Source organism: Balaenoptera ricei, chromosome 16 (genome assembly GCF_028023285.1).
Source record: "Balaenoptera ricei isolate mBalRic1 chromosome 16, mBalRic1.hap2, whole genome shotgun sequence".
Classification (NCBI taxonomy): domain Eukaryota; kingdom Metazoa; phylum Chordata; class Mammalia; order Artiodactyla; family Balaenopteridae; genus Balaenoptera; species Balaenoptera ricei.
Window position 1 is genome coordinate 120,093,379 of NC_082654.1, and position 14,738 is coordinate 120,108,116.

At 35.8% G+C, this 14,738-nt stretch overlaps 1 long non-coding RNA gene across 1 annotated transcript in view; it reads right to left on the reverse strand.

Moving 5' to 3' along the window:
- Positions 1–14,738, reverse strand: part of LOC132350306 (uncharacterized) — a 107,443-nt gene that overhangs the window by 11,669 nt on the left and 81,036 nt on the right. The window contains exon 6 of the long non-coding RNA XR_009497886.1: positions 5,766–5,967. This is a non-coding gene — a long non-coding RNA (uncharacterized LOC132350306). The remainder of the gene's footprint in view (positions 1–5,765; positions 5,968–14,738) is intronic.

A 14,738-nucleotide genomic window follows, 5' to 3' on the forward strand; every position in this document is an offset into this window, starting at 1 on the left:
AAAGAAATAAAAGACATCCTAACTGGAAAGGAAGAAGTAAAACTGTCACAGTTTGCAGATAACATAATACTATATATAGAAAATCCTAAAGGTGCCACCAAAAAGTATTAGAACTAATAAATGAATTCAGTAAAGTTGCAGGATACAAAATTAATATACAGAAATCTGTTCTGTTTCTATACATCAATAACAAACTATCAGAAAGAGAAATTAAGTAAACAATCTCATTTACAAGTGTATCAAAAAGAATAAAATACCTAGGAAATAACCCAACCAAGGAGGTAAAACATTTGTACTCAGAAAACCATAAGACATTGATGAAATAAATTGAAGATGACACAGACAAATGGAAAGATATACCGTGCTCATGGATTGGAAGAATTAATGTTAAAATTACCATACTACCCAAGGCAATCTACATATTCAATATAATTTCTATAAAAATACCAATGGCATTTTTCACAGAACTAGAACAAATAATTCTAAAATTTGTGCGGAAACACAAAAGACCCTGAATAGCCAAAACAATCCCAAGAAAGAACAAAGTTGGAAGTATCATGCTCCCTGATTTCAAACTATACTACAAAGGTACAATAATCAAAACAGTATTGTACTGCCACAAAAACAGACACATAGGTCAATGGAACAGAATAGAGAGCCCCAAAACATACTCGCACTTATGTGATCAGTTAATCTATGACAAAGGAGATAAAAATATACAATGGGGAAAAGAAAACCTCTTCAATAAATGGAATTGGGAAAATGGGACAGTTACATGCAGAGGTATCAAACTGGAATACTTTTTCACACCATATACAAAAATAAACTCAAAATGGATTAAAGGCTTAAATGTAAGACATTAAACCATAAAACTTTTAGAAGAAAACAGAGGCAGTATGTTCTTTGACACTGTTCTTACAATAATTTTTTGGATATGTCTCTTTAGGCCTAGGAAACAAAAGCAAAAATAAACAAATGGAACTACATCAAACTAAAAGGCTTCTGCACAGTGAAAGAAACTATCAACAAAACAAAAAGGCAGTCTACTAAATAGCAGAAGATATTTGCAAATGATATATCCGATAAGGGGTTAATATCCAAAATATACAAAGAACTCATACAACTCAACATTAAGAAAATAAACAACCTGATTAAAAAATTGGCAGAGGACTTGAATAGATATTTTTCCAAGGAAGATACATGAAAAGATGCTCAATGTCACTAATCATCAGGAAAATGCAAATAAAGACCGCAAGGAGATACCACCTCACACTTGTCAGAATGGCTATTGTTAAAAAAAGAAAGAAAGAAAGAAAGAAAGAAAGAAAGAAAGAACAAATATTGGTGAGAATGTGGAAAAAAGGGAACTTTAGTGTACTGTTGATGGAGATTTAAATTGGTGCAGCCACTATGGAAGACAGTATAGAGGTTTGTCAAAAAACTGAAAATAGAACTAACATATGATCCAGCAATTTCACCTGTGGGTATTTACTGAAAGAAAACAAAAATATTAACTTGAAAGATATATGCACTCCAATGTTCATTGTAGCATTATTTACAATAGCCAAGATATGGAAGCAACCTGTGTCCATCAATAGATGAATGGATAAAGGAGATGTGGTATACATGTTATAATGACAGATTACTCAGCCATAAAAAAATTAAATCTTTCCATTTGCAACAACATGGATGGATCGAGAAGATATTATGCTTAGTGAAATAAGTCAGACAGAGAAAGATGAAATACCACATGATCTTACTTACATGTGGAGTCTAAAAAACAAAACAAATAAATAAAACAAAATGAAAACAGACTCAAAGATACAGAGAACAAATGGGGTTTGCCAGAAGGGGGTGGGGTTGTGAAGTCAGTGAAATAGGTGAAGGGGGTTAAGAGGTATAAACCTCCAGTTATATAATAAATAAGTCATGGGAATGTAATACACAGCATAAGGAATATGGCCAATAATATTGTAATAACTTTGTATGGGGGCAGATGGTTACTAGGCTTATTATGGTGATCTATTCATAATGTATGCAAATGTCAAATCATTATGTAGTACACCTGAAACTAACATAATATTGTATGTCAACAATATTTCAATTTAAAAAAGAAAAAATAAAATAGATATTACAGATTTTGCTCGATTCTAAGAAGGAATCATAGGATTCTGTAATGAAAAAAATAATTCAGGTGAACTAATACAGATAGCAAAGTAGGGGGAAAGTTTTCCTAATCTAAGGGTGAGGACTCAGTCTAGATCTAGGACATTTGGGTGTGGTTAAGGGAAGACTTCTAGGATGTTCTTGAGGTCAGAAAGAGTATCATGTGTTCAAAACACTCAGTTTCCATATCTAGGACCAAGCAAACAAGGATCATATGGGGTAGAACTTTGCTTGAATGCATGAATGATATCACAGAATCTGTCTTTGCAAATAGCCACAGGGTGGCAACAAGAGGAAAAAGAAGAAATATATCTTATTACCAAGATATATACTATTGAAATATATTATATGATATTATTATATGTAGATACAAACTGGATAAAGAAGCCCTGGATAATATCTGAACACTATTCCAAAGGGAAAAATTTTTTTTCTCACTCTTGTAAGATTTCAACTCAGAGAATTCTACCTGCTTTGCTTATTTCATCATGCAACTTAGCACCATATATGTTAGTCACTTCCTGTGTGTCCAATCTACTATGTGGATAAATTGGATCCCCAGCAACCAGGAAGTATATGAATAATCTCTGTGAAGCTCTTACTCACAATGCATTAGTGATTTGAATATTAATTAGTATTCGTAAAGTAGGAGGAGAAACAGGAGTTAAGTGTTTGTTGATTTTCTACCTGATAGCAAGAAACATATCACAATATTATTGCAAAGAAGAGCATCCTACTGTCCTTTCGTCTTGCCAATTTAAAGAAAATGAGTCTTTACCTCAATCTACTTGGAAAGATTTGAAACAGATAAGGATAATTAAAACATGGTCTTCAAAAGGCATAAAAATAATAGTGAAACCTATGCTTCCACTCCTAAAATCTTTTCTACTTGTCACACCCACATACACAAGGACTTATTTTTTTTTTAACATATTTATTGGAGTATAATTGCTTTACAATGGTGTGTTAGTTTCTGCTTTATAACAAAGTGAATCAGCTATACATAAACATATGTCTCCATATCTCCTCCCTCTTGCGTCTCCCTCCCACCCTCCCTATCCCACCCCTCTAGGTGGTCACAAAGCACCAAGCTGATCTCCCTGTGCTGTGGTTGCTTCCCACTAGCTATCTGTTTTACATTTGGTAGTGTATATATGTCCATGCCACTCTCTCACTTCGTCGCAGCTTACCCTTCCCCCTCCCCATGTCCTCAAGTCCATTCTCTACGTCTGTGTCTTTATTCCTGTTCTGCCCCTAGGTTCTTTATAACCTTTTTTTTTTTTTTTTTTTTTTTTTTAGATTCCATATATATATGTGTTAGCATATGGTATTTGTTTTTCTCTTTCTGACTTACTTCACTCCGTATGACAGTCTCTAGGTCCATCCACCTCACTACACATAACTCAATTTCATTTCTTTTTATGGCTGAGTAATATTGTGAACATTACTGGTATATGACTCTTTTTGAATTATGGTTTTCTCAGGATATATGCCCAGTAGTGGGATTGCTGGGTTGTATGGCAGTTCTATTTTTAGTTTTTTAAGGAACCTCCATACTGCTCTCCATAGTGGCTATATCAATTTACATTCCCACCAACAGTGCAAGAGGGTTCCCACAAGCACTTATTGAATAGATTCACCTGGATATCCACAACTCAAACTTGTTCAAAATGTTAGTCATCATCTTACCCCCAACTCAAAAGGTACACCATGGAACTCTCCATCTCTCCCTCTAAATCTACTCTTCTGCATTTTCTATCTTCATATTCAGCACAAACACTGACCCACTTTCCTAATTTAGAAATCTGGGAGTCATCTTATCTCTTCAACTTTTGCCACATCCATAAAAAAAATCTCCCCCGTCCTATTGATTCTACCTCCTAAATCATATTTAAATCCCATATCTTCTTCATCTCCACTGCCACCACTTCAAGCCATTATCACAACTTTCAGATTTCTGTAATAGCCTCTTAATTTCCTCCTGACTCAACTTTTGCTCTTCTCCAATTTATTTGGTATGTATTGGTTCCAATCCATCCTTATAAAATGCAGATCTCATTGCCTCTCTCCTCAGTTTAAAATTCATCATTGTTCCCTATGATATTTTGGATTAAACACAACACTTTTAGTTTCGTCTCTAAACATATAGTACAACATATAGTAAATACTTTGTTGAATGAGTTAATGTATTCACAAATACCAACATTCTAACCCTGAACAATGAAAATATTCTAAGTGTATTAGCTGGGATATAAATTCAGCTGCATGTGACAGGGACAAAAAGCATTAATGGCACAAACCACAAAAAAGAGTAGATTTCTCTCTCAAGTAAAAGTCTGAGCTAGTATGGTGGCTCTGCTCCCTGAAAATGTGGGGGCCCCGGACCCCTTTTTACTCTTTTTCCTAAGGAGTTGCCTTTGTCCATGTAGCACAAGATGGTACATCACCATGTGCATAGTCCAACCTCTGGGAAGGGGGAAAAAGGAAGGGGAGAGCAGATACCGACCCTTTGACGATATGACCAGGAAGTTGTCCACATAATTTCTGCTCACATTTCAAGGGAAACCATATCCACACCTAGCTGCAAAGGAGGCTGGAGAATGTAGATTTTATTCTGGGCAGGCTTGTACCCAGGTAACAGTTGAGGGTTCTTTGACTATGGATGAAAGGGAGAATGGATACTGGGGGACAACAGTCAGTGTGTAGTGAAACCAATGAAGTAATTTACATACTGAGAGCAATGTAAAAATACGGTTTAAAAACTTCAATAAATCAGACTTCCATTTCCCAGTAAGACATGGAAAGTCCTGTCAGGGTAACACTCCTACTGCAACAACTAGGAAAGACCAAATAAATTTTTTAAAAAATCATATTTTTAAAAACTCAGTGAACTACAAAAGCAATGAAGACTATGCTAGTCTACTCAGGCTGCCATAACAAAATACTTTAGACAGGGTGGCTTAAGCAACAGAAATGTATTTCCTCACAGTTTTAGAAGGTGGAAGTCCAAGATCAGGTTGCCATTCGTCAGGTCATGATCAGGTTCAGGGGAGGTCCTTCTTCCTGTCTTACATATAGCTGCCTTCTTGCTGTGTGCTCCCATGGCCCTTCCTTGGTGCATGCTCATGAAGAGAGAGAGAGCAAGCTCTCCGGTGTCTCTTCCTATAAGGGCACTAATCTCATCATGAGGGCCCACCCTCATTATGTCATCTAACCCTAATTACCTCCCCAAAGCCCCATCTCCAGATACTATAACACTGAAGCTTAGGGTGTCAACACATGGATTTTGTGGGGGATATAAACATTCATTCAATAACAAGGCCTACTACTCATTGCCAAATGAGCTGTCAGTCACCAGCTGTTCTTTCCTCAGAGGCATTTGCTGATCCTGGGTTCAGAATGAAGGTCTGGCTTAGCCAAAAGGAGAGCCTCTGCTCAGGGAAAAGATAAACCAGTAAGCTTTTAGTGGTCATGTGGGCTGGAGTAACACATTGGAGACTTGAGGGGCCTCAAAAGCACAGTGAATACTGGAGTCAAGTGGGACATTGGGGAGTTAGGTTTCCAAAAAGCAAGATGAAATCTCCTGCAGTTTTACATACTTGAGAAAAAAAGATCAGCCAGGGGAGAAGTCCTGTCTCAAGCACAGGATGGTTTCCACATGAAGATGTTTGAGTGAGGCACTGTCTTCATCCAAGGGTGATGGGGAAGGACCAAGCTATGTTCTGCGAGTGTATAATACTCAAGGCAAGAGAAGTACCTCCATCTTCAAAGAAGAGTATTGGTAGTATACTCCAGCAGCCCCTGCACAATGAAAGTTAGAAGATAACTGATGAAATCTTCAGAGAGCTAAAATAAAATTACTTCCAACCTACAATTCCATATTCAGTGAAAATATCTTTTAACAATGGTGGTGGGACTTCTCTGGCGGTCTAGTGGTTAAGACTTCACGCTTCCAATGCAGGCGGTGTGGGTTCGATCCCTGGTTGGGGAAGTAAGATCCCACATGCTGCACAGGGCAGCCAATAAATAAATAAATAAATAAATAAATAAATAAATAAATAAATAAATAAATAAATAAATAAAAACAGTGATGGTGAAATAAGCACATTTCAGACAAACAAAATTAAGGGAATTTGTTGGTAGAAAGTTTTCTCTAAAAGTAAAATTTAAAGGTGTCTTCAGGCAGAGGGAAAATGATCCCAAACAGAAACATGAAAATGCAGGAGGAAATGAAGAGCACCAGAAAGGGAAACTAAATTGGTAAATATAAATGAGCATTAATTGTACAAAACAATAATCATAATGTCACATGAGGTTTACATTATATTGGGTTGGCCAAAACGTTCCTTTGGTTTTTAAGTAAATATAAAAGACACATTTTTCATTTTCTCCAAGAACTTTACTGGACAGTGTATTCACCATTTTGTTCCACTACCTTCTGCCATTTTTCAGGCAACTTCATAATTCCATCTTCCCAAAACTTTTTATCTTTTGAGCAAAGAACCGTTCCAGGTGCCTTTTACAGTCTTCCAGGGAATTGAAGTTTTTTTCCATTAAGAGAATTTTGTAAAGGCTGAAATAAATGGAAATCCGAAGGTGCAATGTCTGGTGAATATGGCAGATGAATCAGAACTTCCCAGTTGTAACTGTTTTTGCCTGGTCATCAAAGAAACATGGTCGTGCGTTATCCTGATGGAAGATTATGTGTTTTCTGTTGACTAATTTCGGACGCTTTTCGTCGAGTGCTGCTTTCAGTTGGTCTAATTGGGGGCAGTACTTGGAATTAATCGTTTGGTTTTCCAAAAGGAGCTCATAATAGAGGACTCTCTTCCAATCCCACCATATACACAACATCACCTTCTTTGGACGAAGACCAACCATTGGTGTGGTTGGTGGTGGCTCATTTCGTTTGCTCTACGATTTCTTCTGTTCCACATTATTGTACAGCACCCACCTTTCATCGCCCGTCACAATTTGTTTTAAAAACGGAACGTTTCTGTTACGTTTCAGTAGAGAAATACGGTCTCTACTGCACGCGGAAATACGGTCAAGAAGGTTTTTTTCACTTAACTTATGTGGAACCCAAACATCAAAGCGATTAACATAACCAAGCTGGTGCAAATGATTTTCAGTGCTTGTTGGATATTTTAAGTATGTTGACTATCTCTCGCATGGTATAACATTGATTGTCCACAATTAATGTCTCAATTTGATTGCTATCAACTTCAACTGGTCTATCCGACTGTGGAGCATTGTCCAGCAAGAAATCCCCAGCACAAAACTTCGCAAACCACTTTTGACATGTTTGATCAGTCACAGCACTTTCTCCATACACTGCTCAAATCTCTTTTTGCATTTCAATTATGTTTTTACCTTTCTTGAAATAATAAAGCATAATATGCCGAATATGTTGCTTTCTTTCGTCCATCTTCGATATTAAAATGGCTAACAAAAATTCACCAATTTTGTTAAGTTTTTTTTTCCATTACAAATAATTGTAACTACTTTAGGATTTTTTTTATATTATGCTAAATCTTTTTTTTTATACAGCATGTTCTTATTGGTTATCTTTTTTATACATATTAGTGTATACATGTCAATCCCAATCTTCCAATTCATTCCCCACCCTCCCCCTGCCACTTTCCCCCTTTGGTGTCCATACATTTGTTCTCTACATCTGTGTCTCTATTTCTGCCTTGCAAACTGGTTCATCTGTACCATTTTTCTAGATTCCACATATATGCGTTAATATACGATATTTGCTTTCCTCTTTCTTACTTCACTTTGTATGAGTCTCTAGGTCCATCCACGTTTCTAAAAATGACCCAATTTCATTCCTTTTTATGGCTGAGTAATATTCCATTGTGTATATGTACCACATCTTCTTTATCCATTCGTCTGTCTTGATAAGTTTTTTTTTAAATGCATGCTGATATGACAGCTGTCACAATACAATCTAACAAAATTGTTTTGAATGAAGTTAAAGACAACTAAGCACTACTAGAGCCATCTTACAGAAAAAACTGAATGAACTTTTTGGCCAGCCCAATATGTAGAACAATAATGCAAAGTGAGAGACAGGTAATAGTAAAAGTAACAATTTGTATTAATCTATTGTAAGAGAAGGATGGGGGTTGTATATCTAGGAGAACTGTTATATGAATAGTTAATGATAGATAATTACAAGAAAATGGAAGGGATCAATGAAATAATAATTTTAAAAGTTTAATTAGTCCTAAAGAAGGAAAGAAAAATAGAAAAAAGTAACAAAACAGCCTGAATAGAAAATAAACAGCAACATGATATATATAAATCCAACTATGTCAGTAATTATATTAACTATAAATGAACTAAATACACCAAGTAAAGGTTTATGGTTGTCAGACTGTATTAAACAACAACAACAATATTGTGCTTAAAGTGTCACACTTTAAATATAAAGATACAGGAATGTTGACAGTAAAAAACAACAAAAAATATGCTATGCAAACACTAAACAAAACAAAGGTAGTATATCTATAGTAAAATCAGACAAAGTAGAATTAATGCAAAAAGAATTACCAGACTTGCAGACATAATGTAAAAAGAATTATAATTATGAAATGTCATAATTGTAAAAGGGCCAATTTAGAAGGAAGCTATTTACAATCCTAAATTTGTATGTACTCCATAACAGAGCTTCAAATGAACAGAATGAAAAGAAGCAATGAACAGATCCATACTCTTAATGAAAAACTTCAGCATACTTCATTTAGTAGCACATAAGATAGTCTAACAAAAAAATCTGTAAAAACAATACACAATTGACCAGCTTGATCTAACTGGCTTATGTAGACCACTGCATCAAACATTTACAGAATTCACCTTTTTAAGTGCACATGGATTTTTTACCAAAAGCTTGAAGAATGACTCAACAAATTTGAAAAAAAATGAAGTCAATCACAGTGTGTTTTCTTTACACAATAGAATCAAGATAGAAATCAATAACAAAAATATAACTATAATAATGCCAACTGTTTGGTAATTAAACACTTTAACACCAGTAAATTTGACAATTTGGGTGAAATAGATAAATTCCTAAATATATATATAAAACTTACCAAAACTGTCAGAAGTATAAAATCTGAATAGCTCAATATCTATTAAACATATTTTATCTATTATTTAAAAATCTCTCCCAAAGAAAACTCTAGGCTCACATGGTTTCACTGGTAAATTCTTCCCTAAATTTAAGGGGAAAAAATAAAACATGAATCTTGCACAATCTCTTCCAGAAAACAAAAAGACAACTGTTTTTCTAATGCAACATTCATGAGAGCAGTATAACCAGAATTCCAAAATCTGACAAGGACATTACAAGAAAGAGAATTAACATACCAATCTCTCATAAACACAGATGAAAAATCTTTAACAAAATATAGACAATTGAATCTAGTGATACATAAATTGAGCTTATTCTAGGAATGCAAGATTGGCTGCTTAACATTTAAAAATTAACCCAACCACATTAACATAAAAAAGGAAAAAGATTATATGAACATCTTGATAGATGCAGCAAAACAATTTGACAAAATTTATCTCTCCCTCATGTATTACATATACATATATGTATATATATACACAAAGCCTTCACAAAATGGGAATAAAAGGCAACTTTCTTAAACAATTAAAGAATAATAGAAAACAAAACAAAACAAAAAACAGCAAACATCATACCCAATGGTAAAAAATTGAAAACTTTCCTTCTAAGACTGGGAATGATACAAAGATGCCAGCTCTTACTACTTATAACTGATATTTTACTGGAGGTCCCAGCCATTGCAATATATTAAATGTGTATGTATGGATTTGAAAGGAAGAAAAAAATGTCATTATTTGTAGATAGCATGATTACATTCCAGAAAATCCAAAAGAATCTATAAACTATGTGAACTAATAATTGAATCTGCAATGTTGCTGGATAAAATGTCTTTAATTAAAAATCATTTGTGGGGCTTCCCTGGTGGCGCAGTGGTTGAGAATCTGCCTGCCAATGCAGGGGACACGGGTTCAAGCCCTGGTTTGGGAAGATCCCACATGCCGCGGAGCAACTAGGCCCGTGAGCCACAATTACTGAGCCTGCGCGTCTGGAGCCTGTGCTCCGCAACAAGAGAGGCCGCGATAGTGAGAGGCCCGCTCACTGCGATGAAGAGTGGCCCCCACTTGCCACAACTAGAGAAAGTCCTCGCACAGAAACGAAGACCCAACACAACCAAAAATAAAAAAATAAATAAAATTTAAAAAAAAAAGACCCAACAGAGCCAAAAATTTAAAAAAATTAAAAAAATAAAATCATTTGTATTTCTATATCATATGCAAATAGAAAGTTACATTTTAAAATATACTATTTATAATAGTATCAATATATCAACGACACAAAAATAATTCTCGCAAAATAAATATCACAAAATATTTGCATTTCCCCAACACTGAGAACTATAAAAATCCTTAAGAGAAACTACATGCCTAAATACATTTAGAAATAAACTTTTGGGACTTCCCTGGTGGTCCAGTGGCTAAGACTCCATTCTCCCAATGCAGGGGGCCCGGGTTCCATCCCTGGCCAGGGAACTGATCCCACACGCTGCAACTAACAGTCCGCATGACACAACTAAAAGAGCCTGCATGCCGCAACTAAGACCCAGTGCAGCCAAATAAATAAATATTTTAAAAAAATAAATAAACTTTTAGTATCTAGAAAGCTCAATATCATAAAGATGTCAATTCTTCCCAAATTAATCTGTAAAGTAACACTATTCCAATCAAAAACCTAGCAGGATTTTTTTGGAGAAGCTGACAAAGCTGGTTCGAAAATTCATATGGAAATGCAAAGGACCAAGGATATATAAAATAGATAACTACTAAGGACATACTGTATAGCACATGGAACTCTAATGGCCTCTATGGGAAAAGAATCTAAAAAAAGAGTGGATATATGTATATGTATAACTGATTCACTTTGCTGTACACCTGAAACTAACACAACATTGTAAATCAATTATACTCCAATAAAATTTTTTAAATTTAAAAAAAATTAACTATCATACTATACTAAAAAAAAAGAAAGGCCAAGATATCTAAAGAAACTGAAGAAGAAGAGCAAAGCTGGAAGATTCATTCTACCTGAGAACAAAACCCATCATAAAGCTATAGTAATGAGGACCTCATGGGATTGATATAAAGTTATATGAACTACCAGTGACTACATTAGAAGGCCTATAAACGAATGGTCATCTGATTCATGACAAAGACAACAATGCAATGGGTGAAAGAATAGTATTTTCAGTAAATGTTGCTGGATTAATTGGATATGTGAATAATACATATATACATATGTACCCCTTCCTATACCATTACCTAACAATTAATTCCAGATGGATTGCTGATGGATTGCTAAATGTGAAAATAAAACAATACAGCTTTTAGAGGAGAACATAGGAAGACATCTTCATTACCTTGCAATAGGTAGAGATTTCTTAAAGACATAAAGGGCATTAACACAGAGAAAAAAATCCCCATATGTATATCTAACAAAGGAGTGATATCTAGAACATGTACAAACTTTTACTAATCAATAAGAAGAAGACAACACAAGAGAAAACAGAAAAAAACTTTTTGAACAGACACTTCAGAAGAGGATATCCAAATATCCTAAACCCGTGTGAAAAGGTACTTCAACCTCATCAGCCATCAGGGAGGGACTTCTAAATTAAACCACAGTGAGATTATCACTACACAGCTACCAGAATGGCTAAATTAAAGTCAGAAGATTCCAAGAGTTGAAGAGGATGTGTATGTAGCATTTGGAATTCTTACACACTGTTAGGTTTGTAAATTGGTATAACATTTTGGACTACTATTAGGCAGTATCTACCCAAACTAAAAAAGGGTCCATACAATAGGATTTCGTTTACATGAAGCATACAGAGGCAGGCCTGTGCCATGCTGTTAGAAGTCAGGATGATGGTTACCCTAGTGGAGGAGGGCACAAGTGCTTGCTAGGAATACCAAGGAGTATTCTGAGGCAGGGAATTGCTGTCTCTTGATCTGGATGCTGCTCACATGCATGCTTCTAGTTGTGAAAATTCATTAGGGTTTTCCCTTACGATATGAAAAACTAGTATATGTATATTCGTCTCCAATAAAAAGTTTAAAGTACACTAACAACTCATTTTTAGCGAGATGTTAGACTAGAAGGTAGAGACTGAAGAACACTACTAATTTTCACCTTATAATAATACTGTTCCAAAGAAGTTATCTTTTCAACTCACCTTATGGTCTTAGCACAACCTAGGACCTGCTGTGGGAGGCTGAGACAGGGGAGGTGGTGGGAATCCTTCTTCCCAATCAGATTTATTTCTTTAGCCTATATGTTATTTGCAAGTTCAGTTCTCGCTTGCCCATAGTTCTAAGTGCCCTATTTTTCCTCTCTGCTTCTAAAAACAAATATAACTTTTGCCTAAAATAGTAGGAGAAAATTGCCTGTGTATTCTAGGTCCTAGAAAACAGGCCTTATTTTGACAGAACATCAGTTCCACAATTCATTTTTCACATCATTACATAATTCAGACTCATTACCTAACAATACTCATATTTTAACTGTATATTTTATTTCAGAGCAACGAGTTTTCTACCTCCTCTACAACCATTTCACTTAGGGCAGATATCTCAAAGGTTTCTCTTCACATTATAAACTACTAAGAAAGGAAAGGGCTTTGAAGCTTTGTGAATAATATGCACTGAGAACCTTCTAGCATAGTGGTCATTCACTGCACATTCAACAATTAGTTTTTGAGGGCCCTTAGGGGAACAGGCAATGATCTGGCACTGGAGATACAATGGAATAATGGTCAAGCATGCAGGTTCTGAATTTAGGTAGCCTGGGTTCAAATTTCAGCTATATAATTTACTACCTATGTAAAAACGATCTATTAATTCTACTATTTTTATGACTCAGTTTACTCATTTATGAAATAGGGATACTAGTAATCTCTCTCTCTTGGCCTTGTTAGGAAGGTTAAATGGCATATTATGTGAAAATCACCACCGTCCTTGGCATGTGATAAGCACTCCGTACGTCAGCTATAATTACCAGAGATCACACCTAATGATTTTTGCCAAATCACTTGTTGACAAACGACAAACTTCACCACCACCACGCCTGCCTGCCATGTCCTCTCTGCGAGCCACCCCATCCACACTAGCAAGGAAATGACAAACACATTAACTGAACTAGCAACTAGGACTGTGGCACTGGAAAATCCTTAGTCCATTCCAGCTCCTGCCTTTTACAAATGATGGCACTGAAGCCCAGAGATGTTGCCCCTCTTGCATTGAATCTCACACAGCTAATTAGGGAGTGAAGCTGGTATTAGACCTTGGGTCTCCACATTCCTAGTCCAGGCACTGGGGTGGAGAAATCTGTAAACTGGAAGATTAGCCCATTCTCTCAACTGGCTCATGTTTGACCCCACCAAAGGGAGCAAGTAAGTCACACTCCTCCTAGTGGGGGAGGGGAAACTTTGCTGTAAAATTGTCTATTTTTAGTTTCTGTATACGGCCTGCTCTCTGCAGACTCACTCTGGCTAACAGACTGCTGTGGGATTTAAGGCATGGTGTTGCGTGGTGGTTGCCATGCCAACGAAATTTAACAGAAATAGAGTTTTCTAGTAGATTATTCTGGTGGAGGCTTGAAAGCCAGATTACAGCTCTGACTCTGAAGCTTAAATGATGCAAGTGATTAGTACTGGTAGATGGTAGGTACACAATTACACTGGTTGAAAAACAGAAAACATGAATGCAATTAGTTGCATTAGAGAGATGAAGATGTAGCATCAGATGCTACTTAATCCTTACAGTCAGTCTGGAGCAAGTTCATTCATAACCTCCCTGGATTTTCATAATTACCTGACACTTGGTGTGTGAAATGATTTGTCTGATTCCAAAGGACTGCCTCTGATCTTCAGGCCACTTATGAGCTCTGCAACCCAGGGGACTCTGCACACATATGCGTGTTGCAGACATGGAGACGGTATAGGAACTGATCTGGGTTCCCTTCTCAGGAGCGTATTCACATCTGAGAGGGTCCCTGTTCAGTTCTTCTAAGGTCAATTTTTGGTTAATGTAATCACCATATTTAATATATTGTAAAATACATTTCAATTCTAGAACTAGGATTTCAATCACACCTAACTCCAGAGTTTGTACTCTTAATTACATTGATGTGATGATTCATTTGCAAAACAAAACAAAAAACAAAAAAATAAGACAATTACTGAGATATTTACAGTTAAAATAAAATAAAGGTTGAAATTAGTAAGTTCTGAGAAGAGAGACACCCTATGGAGTCAAGAAGATTCATTGAGTTAAGTGTCTGCAGATGAACAAAACCTCTCCTTTTGACAAGAAAATCCAATGGTAACTTTTATTCTGGTTTCATATTTCAACAGTTAGACTAGGAATATTCCAAAAGAGGTTTTAAAAAAAAAAAGCTGAGTCATCAGTGTCCTTTAGAAGGAAAGAAACCTCCCTTT